Source organism: Anser anser (genome assembly GCF_964211835.1).
Source record: "Anser anser genome assembly, chromosome: 5".
In the NCBI taxonomy this organism is placed as follows: Eukaryota; Metazoa; Chordata; class Aves; order Anseriformes; family Anatidae; genus Anser; species Anser anser.
In genome coordinates this window covers 2,446,853-2,465,262 of record NC_139725.1, presented here as the reverse complement: position 1 = coordinate 2,465,262, position 18,410 = coordinate 2,446,853, and the positions used below count along the sequence as shown (strand labels likewise).

General features: G+C 35.9%; 1 long non-coding RNA gene across 3 annotated transcripts; it reads right to left on the bottom strand.

The window, feature by feature from the left end:
• Window positions 1–8,913: 8,913 nt before the first annotated feature.
• Window positions 8,914–16,255, bottom strand: LOC310901061. 3 transcript variants are annotated; one of them, XR_014585559.1, is made up of 5 exons: window positions 15,672–16,255; window positions 13,844–14,056; window positions 13,009–13,188; window positions 9,738–9,815; window positions 8,914–9,096 (listed from the first exon to the last, which is right to left on the bottom strand). It is a non-coding gene; the product is annotated as an uncharacterized lncRNA (long non-coding RNA). The 3 variants fall into 3 exon arrangements; XR_014585560.1 differs by lacking the exon at window positions 13,844–14,056 and having other exon boundaries at window positions 15,672–16,251; XR_014585561.1 differs by lacking the exons at window positions 9,738–9,815; window positions 13,844–14,056 and having other exon boundaries at window positions 15,672–16,247.
• Window positions 16,256–18,410: the final 2,155 nt, after the last annotated feature.

Sequence of the window (18,410 nt, the reverse complement as noted above, 5' to 3'; positions counted from 1 at the left end):
GCTTGCATGAATGGATTCTAAAAGACTCAAATTAATTAGTAAACTATTTTCTTGTGGATGTTATTCACACTGCAAAAACTTTAATTGTTGATACAGGATTTTTTTAAGGCATACATTTAATGTATGTTCTTGTGATCACCTTTTTATATACGCAAAGTCATTTCTAAATATTTCCTTTTGTTAATTTTTAATATTCTTCCAATAATTAGTCCCCTACTTCTCCAGTTGTCCAGTGGAAAACTATGGGACTATCAAGGTTTTTATTCCTTGCTGCTAAAAAACCAAAGCATGAGTCTTGGTCATCATTTACGGTGCACAGCTATTGAAATGGATGAAACAAGAGAATGGGAGGACTTCTCTTGGTGAAGAGAATCTGTAAATAATTTAATCTAAAAAAAGGCAACAGAATTGGAAGTGGATATTGGGGTTTTAAACATTAATAACAGCAGCCTAATGAACAGAGAGTGGAAGAGAGGTGGGTAAAAGGATTAACTTTGCTTATCTGGACGTCCCAAGTGCACGTTGACATTATTACTTCTTAACCCTTTGTGTTAGCTCAGGAATACAAACATACAGTTCAAAATGACTTAAAAGTCTGTTACCTGACCACAGAAAGAAGGTGCAGAGGAGACCTAAAGATCTAAGTATCTGTTCCACAGTCTCAAGTGGCCCAGAACTACTCACTCCCTAGCCTTCAGTCTGATAGAAGTCCTATGCACCTCATCTGCTTCCAGATCAACCCAAGAAATGTGGTATTGCACAAAAGGTTCCTTAGGACCTGCACTCACCAAACTACTCCATCTTGTTTGAACATCCTGTTTATTAACTGAGAAAATCCAAAATATCTCCTGTATACAGTAATAGTGAAAGGAGGAATTACATAGTAATGAAACTCTTAACAGGATCAGACCAGGGAACAAATAGTGTTTACCATACTTGGAATAGACCGTTCTGATGGGATACCTGAGAAACTTATTTTCTGTCAAGGTCATGTCCTCTCTTCAACAGAAAAAACAAATGGAAATAAATTATTGAGAAAGTACTCTGGGTGTAAGGAATTCCGGAAGGAACAAAGTCATAAATGGACAGTCATAAACGATTACTGGATGAAAAGCTTTTTCTAAAATACACTTCCAGTGAAGTGCTTTAATCATCTTATGTCTTATGTGATCAAATATTTAGTATAAAAGCTCAAATATTCTCAGCATAACAAAATGTAAAGTTCCACCATCAAAAGCTTCTATGAAGTTTGAGTACATTTTCATGCTGGTTGAATGGACTGGTACTAGTTTTCACCATATGCCATATTAGTTTGATGGAAGAAGATTTGTCAAAATGCTGAGTAAGATGCTTTCATCTTTAATGTCAAGAAGAATTAGAGCAGTTATTTCAGAAATCACCGATCCACTGAAAAAAACTGTGCAACATAAAATGCCTGTTGTTGTATGAATGCAGTTGTTGGTAAAGCTGCAGAAGTGGCCAGGTTGCCTTAAGATTATGGCCCGGTTCTCAGAACTTACCTGATGAGAAGTATTCCTGTATGCCTATAGTATAAAACTTGAGATCTATGAATGACATCAGTAATTTGAGATTTCATGTAGATAATAAGCAAAAAGAAAATGCTTATTGACTTATGACATTACTTTTGCAAAGTAGAATTGTGTATCGTGGACTGTGTGTAACACCACCTTTCATCACACGTATTTGTTCTTTTTTTGTATTGTGTGGAGGTACAGATTGCCCTTTTTTAATGGCTCTCTACCAGCACCATGATGATCACAGTGATACTTCTCAATTTGTTTGTCACAATAATGAAGGGATTAGGTCCAAGAGCAGGATACTCTAGGCCCTAAATTGATATCCAGTATTTGTAATCATTGCAACTAATGAAGGAATTTTATTTAATAAACACACATGAACAAATGTGTCCGCAGTGAGTCTCTGTGTTGAGAAGGCTTGAGGCATTTTTTTATTGTATCTTTGGTTTGAACCTCAGTATTCACAGACTTAAAAATTAAATTCCTGCCTTGGTCGTCACTTGATGATTATCATCACTTGAAATAAATTCTTACTGTAGTAGGAAATAGATGAGAAAGCCACTTGACTCTAAAGATCCATTTCACGCCACAATTGCCAGTGACAATAAAATTATAGTCCCTCTTGAAAGATCTTAGATCAGATAACTAGTGGAGTTACAATCTGCTGTCTCAATGTTTGATATCTCTAGTTGTTCAGTAACATTTTGGTCTCTGTGCTGTCAAAGTAGCTGACAACCATTATATTGCCTTATGCATTTTTAAAGTGCATTCAAAATTCTTACCTAGCTAGTCTTTTCAGAGCATTACTTAAAGTTTAGAAAAAGAAAAATAGCTATCACTGTAGCACTGCAGCCCCAAATACAGCTGCTTAAACAAAACTTGCAGTGCCTGTTCTTATTCACTATGGTGAGAATTGTAAATATGAATCCCTTTCAACTGCTTTTTGTTGGTGTTGCAACTTAGAAGGCTAACTTGGCATCTGTATGACCCAGATACCGAGCTCTGGAAGATTTTCCAATTGTAGAATCTGCATCTTGGTTGCTTAGTGAAAAACACTAGCATTTTCTGTTCTTAAATTCTAATTGAAATGTATTGTGATGGTTTCTAATTATCATGATCGTATGACACTTTTCTTTATAGTAAGTGCAGCCATACATTATTACATGAAGTGTAGTTTCATAATGATTCAAAAAATCTCTCAGTGAAAAGTTTGTATTAGAGACTAATACTGTGCAAGACACTCTGCAGGAGGCTCTTCTGGCTTAGATCAAAATACGTAAAGGGATATGACATGGTGACACTATATTTTAAATGTCAGTTTGAATAGTCTTTGGCAGCATTGATGGAGGTTGTAGTACTGTGCAATACACTGAAATTAAGCAGAGTCAGTAGCTGTTCCGCAGTACTCGTAATATAGGTCTGATGGCACTCTCAAATCCCTAAATTGGAAAATTATGAATAGATAGTGAACTGAATCTTGTTTCTTGTTTAAATTAAACCTAATATCAAGCACCTTCTTGCTGGTACTTCCATTCTTGAAAGGACTTCCTCCTCAGCATATATATCAGTATATATATAAACAAATTATCAAAAGGTCGCTGTTTTCATGAATGACCTGCAGTGGCAAACCCAGTGATTTAAGCTGTGTGGCTCACAGATAGGTGCTGCTGGCAGTGCTGCTGATACAAGGCAGTAAGCATGTTACTTTTCATGTAGATAAAGAGGGTAGAGGTTATTAGATGCGTATCTTTTAATGAAGATAATTTGTTAAAGGTTTAATGGTTTTGTCTTATCTTAGAACTTTTTTTTTTTTTAAAGTTACCTGTTACCTAATTGTTGATGGTAGTGTGAGAAAAATCTCAATAATTTTCTTCAGACAGGATCTTCTGTGAAGCTATTTTATTCGCGATTGCAATGGCAGGCGTCCTGCCAATTAGGAGCGCATTATAGTAAACATACCATAACCTTTTATTCCCTATTACCTGACACCTGATCACCTCCCCTGTTTCCTCATTGGCTGAGTACTACAGGTTCACAAGCTACTCGACGTTCCTCTATACCATATATGTACAATTTTTCAACCAACCCTTTAATTTCTCCTTTTTCCTTTTTTTTTCTCCTTTCTTATGTTTAGAGAACTTGCGATCTTTGTTTTTTTACTGTTCTCACACTGATCATCCTGTCAGTCTTCTACCTTATTTTGGAACAGTGAGGCCTTTTACTGTCCACTTACCTACTTAGCATTTCTCTTTGTTATGAGTACACAACTACCTTTGAACACAGAAGGTTAGTTTTCTACTGCAAAAACACAACTTAGTTTCTCACAGTAGGAAGTGGGAGTTGTAGCTATTCATAAACTCAGCCCAAATTAGTCTGTATTTAAGTGAAGAAGGCATGGGACATTCTCGGTAATGTCATACCACTGTTGTATCTCTTTAGCACTACTGAGATGATTTGTGCTTGATTTGATGTACAGGCTCCCTTATTTATTAGCAGTTCTGTTGATGTAACAATTCTTATGGTTCAGCTGAATCCCATGAGATGACAAAGAACAGCACAGTTCATGAGAAGCAGAGTAAATTTAGCTGTGAAGTAGGTGAGGCAAGAGGAACATGGAATCAGTGCAAAGTAAAAGAAGACTGGAGAACGTTTGTTTCAAAATAAAGCATAGTTTCATATTGCTTGCCTAATTGACATGACCAGACCTAGAGCTGAGCTTAGATTCAAGTATAGTAATAGAAGAAAATGTTGTGTAAGGGTGCATTGCCTCCAACGCTCTCTTTTTCATTACTTTTTCCAGTAAATAAGTTCTCAATTCTTATATTTATCCTAAGAGATGTTCTGGGTCAGGTCTGTAATTTAAAAAAGGCGAGGAAAGCAGCTATTATTCATATGGACTTCATTAATAAATGACACCAGCAGTATCTGATCTGTAACAGAGAAATAAATCAGTGCACTGGGACTCCAGCTCCAGACCTGGGCACTCAAAACCTGAAGGTTAGATATCTTTCTGTGTGAACTATTAGCTTGATAATTGATAGTGGAGGACAAAGAAAAGTTAACAGTCTCATCTGCCAAAAACCTTGAAATTTTCTAAACTGAGAACAGGTGAGAATAAGAATGAATGTATGTGGCTTACATCCACCTTTGACAGAAAATCTCTGAGGCTTATAATGAACTTGGCTTTTAAGAATGCTGGGACAGAAAGAAATTTTTGTACAAGTTCTGATTGGCGAAAACACTAAGTGCTTTTAAAGCAAGTTAAAGAGTTGGATGGGCTGTTACTTATCAGAACCCACTGGCTCTTAAGCCTCTAAATACATGACCTTTGTCACTGAAACTTAGATCCGGACATTTTAGAAAACTCCTCTCTGCAGTGACCCTTACAGAGAGAAAAGACAGAGACCTTGTAGTGCTGTTTGGGATTAGAAATATTCGAGGTCCACAGAAGTTTAGTTTTGATCCTACTATATCCAGTGAGAGGTACAAACAGAGAAATTAAAGGTGGAAAACATGTGCTGGGTCATCTATTCAGCTCCCTCAAGACAGAAAATACAAGAAAAGTTACTGATGGTGTAAAAGTTCTGCATTTGTAGTTGAATTTATTAGCACAACAAGATCTGTTCAGCAGGATGCCCCATCCAAGCAGCTGTAAGTAGTTTGCATTATTTCTGGGGCTCCTAGTGCAACAGAAGACTACAGTGTAACAGGCATGCTAGTGGGAGCTGAGCCTGGCAGGCTGATGTGGGGTTGGTGCCAGCATGGATTCTCTGGAAGAAGGGGTTCAAGGCATTTTCCTTTGCATTGTTCCATTTGCCAAGTGGCGCCTTCAAGGTGCCTTCTACACACAGGGTGGCTCTGTGGTACACGATGCACGAGACCACTGGTGATCTTTACTCCTTCGTAAAGACAGAGTGATGATCAATTACAGCCTGTGTGGCTTGCGGAGTCACTTGATTTCATTTTGTTCTTTGCAAATTACTGACTACTGCTAATTTATTACTACATTTATAAATGTCAACACATAGCCAGTCCTCCAAGAATACCAAGCTTCGGTACTGCTTGGAATTACTGTGCTTTTCATAATAACTTGAAAGCAGAGAGAAATAAATCCATTTGGGTGTTCAAAATCGTTACTGGTCACAGGCCTACTGGAGTAAATGCATGTATGAGAAGATGAATGTGACAGTTTATCACTGCGAGGACTTGGACATAAAGTCATCATCTTCTAGAGGGAAAAGGCCAGTCTGATTTCCAAGTAATTTTGGTACACTAAACAGTAGAAGAGATGTGATATGATAAGCAGATCTAGAATAATCTGTAGTTTAGCTTGTTTAAAATTTAATACTAATTTCTGAGAATGAACTGGAAAGACTGCTCAAATGTTTTTTTCTGTTACACTATGTAAGTTCAGAGTTACTTGCTTAAAGTTAACATGATTGCACTATTTTATCTCAACACAGTACACTCTTGCTTTGTTTCAATACTGAAGGCACCTCCTTTTCTAGGAATGCTAGTGTGCCTTTTGGAATTAAAAAGTTTCTAGTGTTTGCCACCATTAATTGAACTGCATCACCGCTAGTAACTGGGTATCATTCGCATACCTGAGATGGTATATTATTAGTAGGACCCGTTAATTAAGTATGCCAATTTCTTAATAATTAAATGAAGTAATGTATGGCTTCTGAAAAACTATTGCAGTAGTTGACATAAACACATTTGGTAATGATAGCAATGCCAAGTTTAAATGCTTCCAAGAAGAATTACTGATACAAATACCACAATGATCACTGTTTGACAGCTCTATGTAAGTGTGGCAATTACTAGTTTTATTCTCTCTTAACTCTGTTTTAAATATCAACTTGGAAACTATTAGTACTTTTCCAAAATGCTGCAGAAAACCGTTCCTGGGCTATAAGTCTTTGCAGCACAAAATATAAGAGTTGCATGCTACATAATACAGAAAATCTCAGAAATTCCCACCACACTCAAATCAAAGAGAACCACTTGGATTTATCTAGCCTGTTCACATACTGACATTGTTATGCACTGAAAGTGGTGAATTGTGCTTGTGAAGTAACTTGTTCCTATTAAAAGCAGAAAACAAGAAAAAATGAGATCTTGGTTTAAAAAGGGGGAGAGTGGTTCTTGCATTTGAATGCATAGTAAGATTTGCTCATTAAGTATTTCTGTTTAATTTCAGAGCTGGCAAGAATGTTCTGCAACTGCAGAAAATCAGACATTTCAGAAAACAGGATTACTGCTTTGCATGTCTTATCTACACTAGAAATATGGTTTCTCCACCTTAATCTCAGTTTACTTAGGTCTGTTGTATCACCTCAAGAGTTTCAAGCTACTCTTTGTCACGATTAATACTTTTAATTGTATTCTGCAAGGATCACTATGTAGGTGATGATTTATTTGTAGTTCGTAGTGATAATAACAGTTAAATGTTAATGTAAAATAATAAATGAAATAAATAATGACAAAATTGTTCTGAATGCTATAAATATTGCAACTGAGGGAAAACAAAAAATACCAGGATATAAATTACCAGAATTCCTGTTCTTCATAGACAGGAAAAGTCATGATGTGACAATATAAAGATGAATGTGGATATGAAATACATTTGGTTACTGATAACTAGGTTGCAGGCAGATTCCAGAGTTTATATAGTTACACATTTAATTTTGGTTTGAATTTCTGTAAGGCATAAGTGCTGCTAATCATCGTGATTTTGAATGGATGTGTACATCACTGGCAGTTTTGAATGTCAGGTCACTTGAATCCAAAAGAAACACTGTTAACACTGCCTACAGGCAGGGCTGTGAAGCTAATGCAATTTTCTTAGTTTGCAGTTGTAGGAATTTCCAAGAGGACTGATGGAACACAGGGAACTCATCTGGGTCATTCCTTTAGTAGGCTGGGTTTCAGTTAATGTATGTGAAGTTAGGGGCCAAAATTAGCTGTTTGTTGTCAGAATTTTCTTAACAACTCCAGGTCCTTCTGAAGAAAACTGAACTGAGAAACTTCGCAAAATGAAGACATTTACTTTGGCAACATTATATGAATTTTGACTCTGTGAAAAAAATATTCATCATCATTGATGTTGTTTAACACACGAATAGTTCTAGCGATTTCTTTTGGTGACTGGGCACTTTTTATTTTTTTAGTGTTATGAACTAAAAGTGTTCAGGAACAGGAACATGAAGTGTTGGGCATCATTTTTAAACAAATAGAACATCTAAATATATGCAAATAAGATAGGAGGGATTTATTTTCAAGTGAATCAGTACTAAATAGAAAGCATACGTCTAAGCTTTGAGAATGTATTTCTGTTTCTGTAGTTGCATGGATAAGACTAATTAGGCCTGTTACACAGTTATGCAGTTAAATCTCTGTTCTCAATGTTAAGTAAAGTCTGTTTCTCTGCTATGTGTAGAGACTGTGATGAAAAAGGAAATCTTCTCAGCGTTTCTAATCCAGACTAATTTGGCTGCAGCATCTTTCTCTGGATTAGAAAATGAAACTCGTGATATTCATAGCCTGGAAAAGGAAAAATGGTAATAGGATGCAGAAGCAACTGTGCTCAAGAGCAAAAAAATATTTCCATTACCTAACAGCAGTAACAGCCATTTCTTAGAGAGACTCGTTAGAGAACACAGCAAGGCAGAAAAATGGTAAAAGGAAAAAGAATAAATGTATGAATGAAAGACTCAGGATTCCCTAAAAATGCATAGGGCTGTTACAAACTAGATAAACAGATAATATAAACGGCAAACAGATTTAAATAATTCTTATTTCTTCATTTGTTCCATAGTTATAGGAGATTATAACCGGTTGTCCAGTAGAAAAATCAAAATAATTTTTCAATGATCTCAGAAGAAAGCATTTATTGTGCTTTTAGCTCTTGGCAAAGTTGTTTTCTCTTACTGCATCAAAGCAATGCTGCCGAAGACAAAATAATAGCAAATTCTTATTCTCATCTGCCTTGCCAAAGTGTGTGTGTGGTTGGAATTTAGGAACTCAGCTGAGAAATCAGATTTAACTCACTGGAGAGGGGTCCATGGCAAGTGCCCAATTAAACTATAATGAATGACAGAGGTGAAGCCATTTCTGTTCCTAGAGCTGGAATGTCTTATCTGTAAATCTTCACAGACATGTGGCAAGAAATAAAAAAAAAAAAAAACGAAAAAAAAAAAGAAAAGGTTTTCATTCTTCACTTAGGGCAAAGAAATCTTCAGTTCAGATGGCTCATGCTTAGAATTCCTGTAAGTACTCAGTTTTCTTACTCAGAACTCTGTAAGAACTGTGACATGGGTTTAATGTTCCCAAATGAAATTTTCGACTTTCAAGGCATTCAGAAGCCTACTACACTCAGTTGCTCTTGGAGAACAGTCTCACATTTTGTAGCCTCACACTCATGATGGAGCAGAGGATAGGTTTTAGTTTATATTTATAACTTCTCCGTCTGTCTTCAGTGCCTCACTTCACCAGAGAGGACTTCTCAGATGTAGTTTTCCAGCCTCTTTGCAGTGACTCGGCAGCATGCAGCAACCTGAAGAAAATTTAAGGATGTAACAAACAGTAGCTTCCAGGGTTGCTCCTTAACTAACAGCTTGAGGGTACACTGCCTCGTCTGTCATCAGAAGGTGCGCAAAACATCCTGTTATGCCCCTGTTTTGATTGAGCAACTGCTTTATATCACTATCTCTGTTTAAATTTTCACTGTGTAGAAAAGGCAACAAGCAGAAGGAGGAAGTCATCTTATTCTCTAGGGTACAATTACTGAATAAACTTTGATCAAAAGACCTTGCCCAGCTGCACAAAAGGTTTAAGAAATTTCATTTATGCATCCTCAATCCAATAATCCACAGAGAAGGCATTTTCAATATTATGTTATCGACAAGTGTCACACCAGTTTGCTGTGTCCCTCTATGTCTTTATGATTAAATCTGGTAGAAGCAACATCCTGTGCCCTTTCCTTTGAAAGGCAGTTAGAAGGGAAGGAGATATTTTTCTTTTAAGATAGCAAAAACAAGAAGATTAACTATAGGACCACTGTAGCAGCTGTAAACAAAGCAATATGAAATCTCACATTGCCTGTTTTCCAGATGTTTGATGGTAAGATCTTTCTTGCTTTGGTTTCTGAAGTGAGAAGTTTCACCAGGTGTGGAGAATTTCTGGTCTTCTACTCACCATCTTACTGTTATCCCAGGGACCAAGTGCTGATGTAGCAAACTGTCCTCTGGTTCTTAGTCACAAAGATCAACCAGTCTATAATTCAAAACACACACTGCATCACGGTAGGTAAGGGCCAGGCTTTTATTTGTATTAGTATATCAATTCTGGGATATTATATATTTTAATACTCATTTACTAGCAATATGTATAACCACGCATAGAAATAACATGCTAAGCAGGTTATTTCAAGGTCTGAAAGCTGAAGTAACTTTTTGGCTTTGAAGCTGATTGTTAATGCTCCTATCTTTAGGCAAAGCGTAACAGAATCACAGAATTGTAGGGGTTGGAAGGGACCTCCAGAGATCATCGGGTCCAACCCCCCCTACCAAAGCAGTTTCCCTAGTGCAGGTTGCCCACGTAGGCATCCAGACAGGCCTTGAATATCTCCAGAGAACGAGACTCCACAACCTTCCTGGGCAGCCTGTTCCAGTGCTCCATCATCCTCACCGTGAAGAAGTTCTTTCGCATGTTGGTGTGGAACTTCCTGTGCTCTGTTTTGTGGCCATTGCCCCTTGTCATGTCTCCACAGACCACTGAAGAGAAGTTGGCCATATCACTTTGTCTCCCACACTTAAGGTATTTATAAACATCTGAGATCATTTATTGTACTTGAATAAACAAGTCATGAAGCAAGTTCAAGGGGGGAACATAATATTAGAGTCATAGAGAAGCTGAATACATACCAGACAGTAATACGTGATTCTTATTTATACCACATTGACAGTGGAGATAAGCAAGGTATGAATTTGTATCTGCATAACAAAGATATTGTATTGTTGCAGTCACAATCCTGTGACAACACCACTGAAAAAGATGCTGGCAGTGGAAATGAAATTAATCCACTAATTAACATTAAACATAACTAATTAACATTAATTAACTTCACTTTGCCAGACAAGTATTGAATTATTTTTCTACTGACATTGTATTAGTAGGGTCATTTAAACACAGACATCTACTTTCTTTTGTCAGACAATTAGTTCTAAGTTAGAATCCTAAACCTAGTCTCGGAAACATGTGCATAACCCTAATTACACTAGAAAACATTTGTGCACATCAGTGGGATATCCTTGGGAACCAACGAGTAAACTTGCTTACTAGCCCTTTACAACTCAGTTTTGAAGTTGGCTTCTGTAGAGATACAACATTAAAGCTGTGTAAAGAGACACTCCTTTTCATCTCTGTGTATCTCTAAGTAGTCCGTGACCAAACTGTGAAATTACATGGTGTATTTTATGTATGCTTTTTGTTTTGTTTTTTTTTTTTTTTTAAGAGAAATTTTATCAGGGAGGACAAACTAAATTGAGATGTGAACATCAGGTAGTTGAGAAGTCTTTTTAATACATAGCATTGTGAACCAATTCCCATACCAATCAGGTTTTATAGGTGAAGGTAACTAGTAAGCTAGCAGCTAACAAATGATATATCAACCAACATTTCATGATTATGTTTCATATAGAAGTAGAATAGTATTCTTTTAAAAGTGCTGCCAGAGCAGAATTATGTTCATAGTGGTAGATTTCAGCTACCACTGAAAATCAGGTAGATTTTAGCTAGAATCAGCTAAAATGACTGGATAACTTGGATGTAGTACCCATAGTAGTATTTTTGTGACATGTAAGAGACATTAAGCAGCACTGAAGATTTTAACAAAAATCAAAGTTGCTTATATTTAATACCAGATACCTAGGTATTGGAAAAGGAAAAAAAAATTCTCTGTGAAATTGAATAAAATATGTGAAAACTGCATCAAAAACAATGAAAAACTTGATGCCTGTGGCTGTCACTCTACAAATAATAGAATGTTGAAGAGTCCAATTAATCTGAGACTAAAATTAGCTACGCCAGGTGTCACAGAGCTACCATTAACATTCAGGCTTGAAATAGCAACGTGTTTTTAATAGTGCCATAAATTGTTTATACTAATACTATTTTTGATAGCATAGTACAGTCTTAAAGCTCCTTGCAATTTCATTATTTATAATGGCATTACATAGCCATGCACTTTCTAAATTCACTGAAATGAGAATGAAACTAAAGAGCTAATACACTCTCATCTGTGTGTTTTTCACAAAATTGAATACAATGGAATATTTTTCAAAATAACTTCAATGATTAAAGTCAGGGAATTAATGACAGTGTATATTCAGTGTGTCAAATTAAATTATATTTTTCAGTCCAGTATCTTAATTCAGTGGATAAAAACTGCATCTCACTTCACACACAAAGGACGTCCTGAAAAGTCTTAAAAGTCATCTCTGAGAAAGCAGGTCATTGTGTGTAGCCACAAAGACAATGATTAGATGCAGAAAGATTCACATAGTTAAAAAAATAAGATACTACCATTTAAACAGACATGTTTCATTTCCTCAAGTAGTAAGTATTTTGCATATACTATAGGGTATATGGATATTATCCAGTAAGGGATATGGGTATTATCCAGTAAAATATCTGTAAGTTCTTTATATACAAATAGCAAGCTTGGGGTTTCTGTTTATATACATATAGTTCTCTCCTGTATGCATGCAGAAGTTTAAGAAACTCAGTTATTTCATTTTGACCACAACAGCTGTAGGTCCTGCGTATGCCTGAACATAATCCAGGAACTTTGCTCAAGTTCCTTTTGCTTAAATCCCCTGAAAAGCCTGCTGCAGTAAGAGTTCTCAGAGCATATAATAGCATCGGGGGACCTCACATGCTGCTGCATTATTCTTTTTTTTTTTTTTTTAAAAGGAGTTGCCGGATGGGACTAGCATCCAAATGGTTAGAACATGTGCCAAGCTGTATAACATCTTGTGCTTGGTACCAGTGAATGGCCTTTCTTACTCAATATTAACATTGACTGTGATTACTCTCAGCACTGAGCATGAAAAAAACCACCAAACCACTAACTTTCAAATTAACACTGTTTCAGGCCTGAGAAAGAACGGTGATCTTTGAAAGACTGCAAATAAATTTTAGTTGTAATGTGTTTTCTGTATATGAAATTTATGTACTATAAGCATTCAAAGCAAGCCATCCTGCTGTTAGCTTGAAAAAAAAAAATGTTGCAAAGGATTTAATTTGTCAGAACATACAAGAACAAGATGACATCTTGGGTGCAAAATGTCAAAACACTATAAAACATTAAGACTTCTGTGTTCTTACTGTAGCCTTGAAACACTAGAGATACTGGATTTATTAACTGAATTTTAATTATATTCCCCACCTTTTAGTTGTTTCCTACCTCCATGATTTGTCCTCATTTTTTTTTCCAGTCTGTTCAGTCTTGAAAAGCAAATGAAGAGTCTGTACAATCCTGAAGTTCTGTCAGCAGCAAAGCTCATCTGAACTAGTATTTGCTTTAGTCAAAGGTAGTCATGGGTGCTTCAGTCCTTATGGACAACTTTGTGGCATGACAAATGTCCTGAGGAAGAATATGATTTATTGTAAATGCCTTATTAAAAGAGGAAAGAAAGAACCTAATAAGCTAACATAGTAACAAACAGCATAATAATGGAATCTAAACAGTGTATAAACACCTTTCCCAAAGCCAGCGGCACAGTCTAACTTGTCCATGTAACCTCTTATATGATTGTTTTGAGACATTTGATAAAAGCTAATAACAAGAAATAAACTGGATGTTCTGAGACACTTGACCAAGACTGATAAGTAAAGCAATAAGTAAATAAATAAATTAATTTATTTATTATTTATTATTTATTTATTCATTCATTTATTATTATTTATTATTATTTATTATTTATTATTATTTATTTATTAATTAAATGATAAGTAAATCTTTACTGATAAAGTAAACTAAAAAAAACAACCAACAACCACACACACAAAAATAAATGAGAACCTGTAGTCAGCCTTATTAAGTGGCAAATTCTGCTGACTAGTATCATAGAGAACTGTTAGGCAGAAAACCTAGCACATGGATAATTTTACTAGTATCAACAGAATTTTGTTTATAGCTGAGTTGATTTTTGCTCTCTAATATGTAATATATACAGATTAAGTGCTAATGGAGAGCTTACTGCTGCGTTAGACAAAAGGAAGGTTACTGAGGAGCTTACATTCAGCAAAAGAATTCATAATTGGATAGTGAAGTTCTTCAGCTTCTGCAATGAATGAAGTTATGCTAAATCAAAAAAGCGAGCACCCTCTTAACAATTTCTTCTGAAGAAATAAGTGGCAAGTATTGAATGGGATCTTTTTTCTCTTGCCTTGAACAAAATGGTAGCTCATTTAGAAGCAATTGGACCAAGTGAGCTGTCACTTGAGTCCACCTGCAAAGACAGAAAAACTGTCTTTCGTATGGATGTAACAAACACTTCTGTTACTGCAAACAACAGATGTAATGATTTTCCCAAAATACTGGAAGACCACAAATACAGAACAGTAAAAAAAATACATTTGATCTTCAGTACTACCCATCTTTCTTTCTCAGGCAATTTTATAAGATCATTTGACCCTCTCAGCATTTGTATTTAATTAATGTCATTTTTTCAAGTAATGTTTTATGCAACTTAAACACGCATATTAACTTTCTTTTCATATACCGGTTGAGCTAGGGAAAATATGTACATAAAGTTCATGCCAGCACAGCAGAGCAGGTCATGTAGATGCTTTAGGCTCTCAGCCCCAGCATTAATTTGTTGCCATGTCATCAAAATTAACAGTGAAAAAAATACATTATTCAATCGGTAAATTATACCATTAGTGCTGAATGAATCTCCTCAAATTTATTACATGAATGGATTTAACGGTATTTTTGTATTCCTTTTTTTTTTTTTTTTTTTCCTTTTTCAAAGATTCTGTTCAGCCAGGATTAAAATATACATATATGGAAACTTGCTTCCACTTGCAGGTCCACTTGTAATTGCTTTTCATCTCACAAACTGCTTGATATTCTGAAGAAAACACATGATATGTAGAATGTTTTCATTTTGAAAATCATCCATCAATCTTACAGTGACAAACAACATATGTCTCTCTAAATACTGTAACACATTTATATTGCTTTAGCCTTACATTACACTAAATCTTTGTTGCCCTAAACACTGAATTCACACCAGTAGATCATCAGCTGGTTATTTTGTCAGCTAAACAGCACTTAGTCTCTTACTTCATTGTCAGCCTGAAAGTTAATTACACTACTGTGTTGTTATATTTCTGGTATTTGGGCCTCATAAAAATGTAGGGGCAAAAGCAAAGCTAGAGTTTCTGTTCCAAAAGAAGGACAGATTACACACATTTAACCACCCTCAAATCAGTATCTGCTGTTTATTTCTGTGGGAGTCCTGACATGAGTAATGCTGGTAAACAATGCAAGTACTTGAAGAAATACAGCTAAAATACCACATAGAAAGTAGTGCCACCTTCTGAATCTTCACCAAACTACAGGTATCCAAAAATCCTATGTAATCTTGAAACAGTAGTTTTCCAGGAAAACTATCATATATAGACACAAAACAGAATAAGGTTCTGTTCAGTAATTTTTTTATAATCAGTTACACCACTATATTTTGATTTCAGGCTTAAAATAAGAGCTTTCATTCTTACATGGTTTTTAAGGATTTCAGGGAAAGCAATAGTAATTAGGAGCCAGAGCAATTGCATCCACATAGAGCATATCCTTGCTTTACAGTCCCTTATAGCTCCTGACTCTAATGAGTATGGCCATTATACTTCAACTTTTTCCTTTGAGTAAATCTAGCAAAAGTGAACATAAGTTACTAATGGGTTTACTGTACTGACCTACCCACTTAAATTAAAAAGTTGTCAGATTCTTAAAAGCAGTAAGATTTTTGCTGGAGCAAACAAGCAAAAAATCATTCTCCCCAAAGAAATACATTTGTAAAGTATCTCATACAACTTGTGTCTGAACACAAGAGAACTTGCCTGATAAACGTTTCTTGTTACAGTAAAACAATTCACCTCAGCAACCTGAATTGCAAACCATACTTATCTCTGCAGCAATGAAGCGGGGAAGAAGGAAGAGAGTTGAGTGTACCAGGTGTAAGGAGTTAGATATGATGGCACAGCTTGGGGGGGTTGTGCACCAGCAGGCACAGCTGCAGGAGCTAGAGCTTGTTTGGGACTGGAGAATGGTGCAGTTGTGGTAGTGCTTGAACAAAAAAGGTGTAGTGTGAGAGGGAAAAACAAAGTATTGCCTAGTGGTTGGTGAATAACTTATTTGTCCTTGTCACTACTAGGGTGACATAGTTGCAGATACCTTCTAGTTTGAGTTACTCCAAGTCCAAGCTGGCCTGGAAAGAAAATGGACTGGCTGACTTCTGGAAAGCGAGTCACCACACTGGTGCTAGTGACTACAACTAAGCCCTCCTGCTCTGCGAGCAAGGCAGCAGAATTTGTGTAGTTATTAATGCTTTCTAGTTCAGCCTGCTCCTAGACTGAGACATGTATGAAAAGGACTGAAGGGTGATGAGCTAGTCGTTACTTCGGAGTCCCTTTCTTCAGTGTCTGATGTTATGATTGTATGTACTTTTCTGCTTGTATTAATTTTCTTTTTTGTTTCCTTGGTCTGGCCTTTAAAAGTAGCATTTTTATTAAGTACTAAGTGGTGGTCATTTTGTTTGTAGGTCCTGCAGGTTGCATTAGATTTTCCTCGATTCGTGCCAGTTAGAACCCTGGTAAGTTACTGAGAAGTCCTTACCTTACAAGAAGATGGGAGAGAGACAAGGTTAGTGACTTTGATCAATATGTTTGGTTTTTTTTTAACCTATGTTTGATTGTGTTTTGCAAGCATTGCCTTTATAGTTTTGAGAGTCTCAGTGTGCACAATGACTGAACTTTGTTTCCTATGTAATGTCACAACTGATAGTATGATAGTATTCATACTTAAAAATCAAAAAACGCTGAGGTAATTTAGAAAATCTGGAAGTACAGGATAAAGTTGCTACTTTATCAAACTTAAAAAAAATTAAAAAGTCTATCTGTTGCATGTACAGAAAGACCAAACAAAATTATCATAAGTTTTTACTTTTTTTTTTTTATTTATTTTCATTCTTTCCCACTTGGTAACCTATTAAATTACTGTCCAGATAACTAAGTTGTGTAAAGTTTTGCTGATGATAGTAATAGTGTGGTGAGCCTCTTCTTTGTGGTTGTAGTTGTCTCAGTCCAGATGAGAGAATGAGTTGTTGGCCCTCAGACTTGAGGCTGTTTCCTGAGTTTCTGATGAGTATGGAAGTACGGGGTGAATTTAAGTTCTTGTAGATAAATCAGCGTGTCCAATTTAGCTAGCCTATTGTGAGAGATAACTTTTTATTTTCTTACTTTGTTTTCCTCAGAATGCCCTTTTTTTTTTTTTTTTAGCTTTCTGAAGTCTTTGTCTTTAAAGTCTGTGATGAAAAGGTTCAAGGGCAAGGGTTCTTTAATCTTTTAGATGCATGCAACTGGTTATCACTAGTTGGCTTGTCATGTTGACACTTGTTTTGTACTCATTGAGAAAGCTTAGTTTAGAATCTACCACTGCCTCATTGAACAATTAATTTAGAAGTAATGAAATACTGCTGCAGTAGAACATAGAGATTTAAGCTGTATGAAATTTAATGTGTGCGTAAAACTGTGTCACAATTCTATACTGCTGCTTCTGTGTTGTTTTCTTTATGATACAATAAACTTTGAAACCAGAAAGAGCTATTATTCAGGTAAATAAATAAGATGAGAACCATTCTTGGAGATGAGTGATACTTCATACAGTTGCCACACGTGCAATTAACCTTTTACTAACTTGCCTTCAGGGTGCCTGCTTAAGGTTTTGAACTGAGAAACCAAATGTAGACTTTATCACAGCATGGGTTTTCATGGCTTACATGACTTACTCTGCTGAGTGTAAATGTATAAGAAAAAAGTTAAACACGTTGCTCACATTTTGTGGGTTTTAACTTACTTCACAAAACATCAGCATAACATGTTCTAAATCATTTGTTTTTGTATTTTGTCTCAGCTGAACAAGGGTCGCGTATGTGGTCATAAAAGCATGTAAACAGGAAACTTTTTTTTTTTAGGCTGCTCTGTAAATAGACATAGAAATCATAGTAATACATTTCCTTGAAGTAGTTTAAAAAACCAACTTCTTGGCCTGATTCTAGAAGACTAAAAAATTATTGTAGTTTCTTCATTTTATGACTATTAGTATAGGGGGCCTATACAGCAATTACTTGTTATAAATAGATGTTTTTGTGGAAGCCAAGATGTATTAGAAATGTAGTGTTTCTTTGAAACAACATAGCAGTGTATCTATATAAGACAATCATTGCAGATTTTCAAAATTTCTGGCTTTGGTAAAGCAAAGATATTCCAGCATGGTGTAATGGATCTTACTGTGCAGGCACAGTGAAAACAGGCATGATTTGGCCAATTATGTTGTGCTACCGTCTCCTGATGTCATAGCTCATGAAGCTGTACATAGGCTTCTCATTGACACTGGTCGTATAGGAGGGTACAGGTTTCATTAGCACTTTTTTTTTTTTTTTTTTTTCTAATCAGGCAGTCATTGCTTTCTGGAGACCAAGACTGAACAGACTTGGCATCCTATTTCTAGGTGGCTGTTACAAGGTGTGTGATCTTCTGTTTGCTCTGTTTTGGTATGTATGTGCCCTTTTATCTACTTTT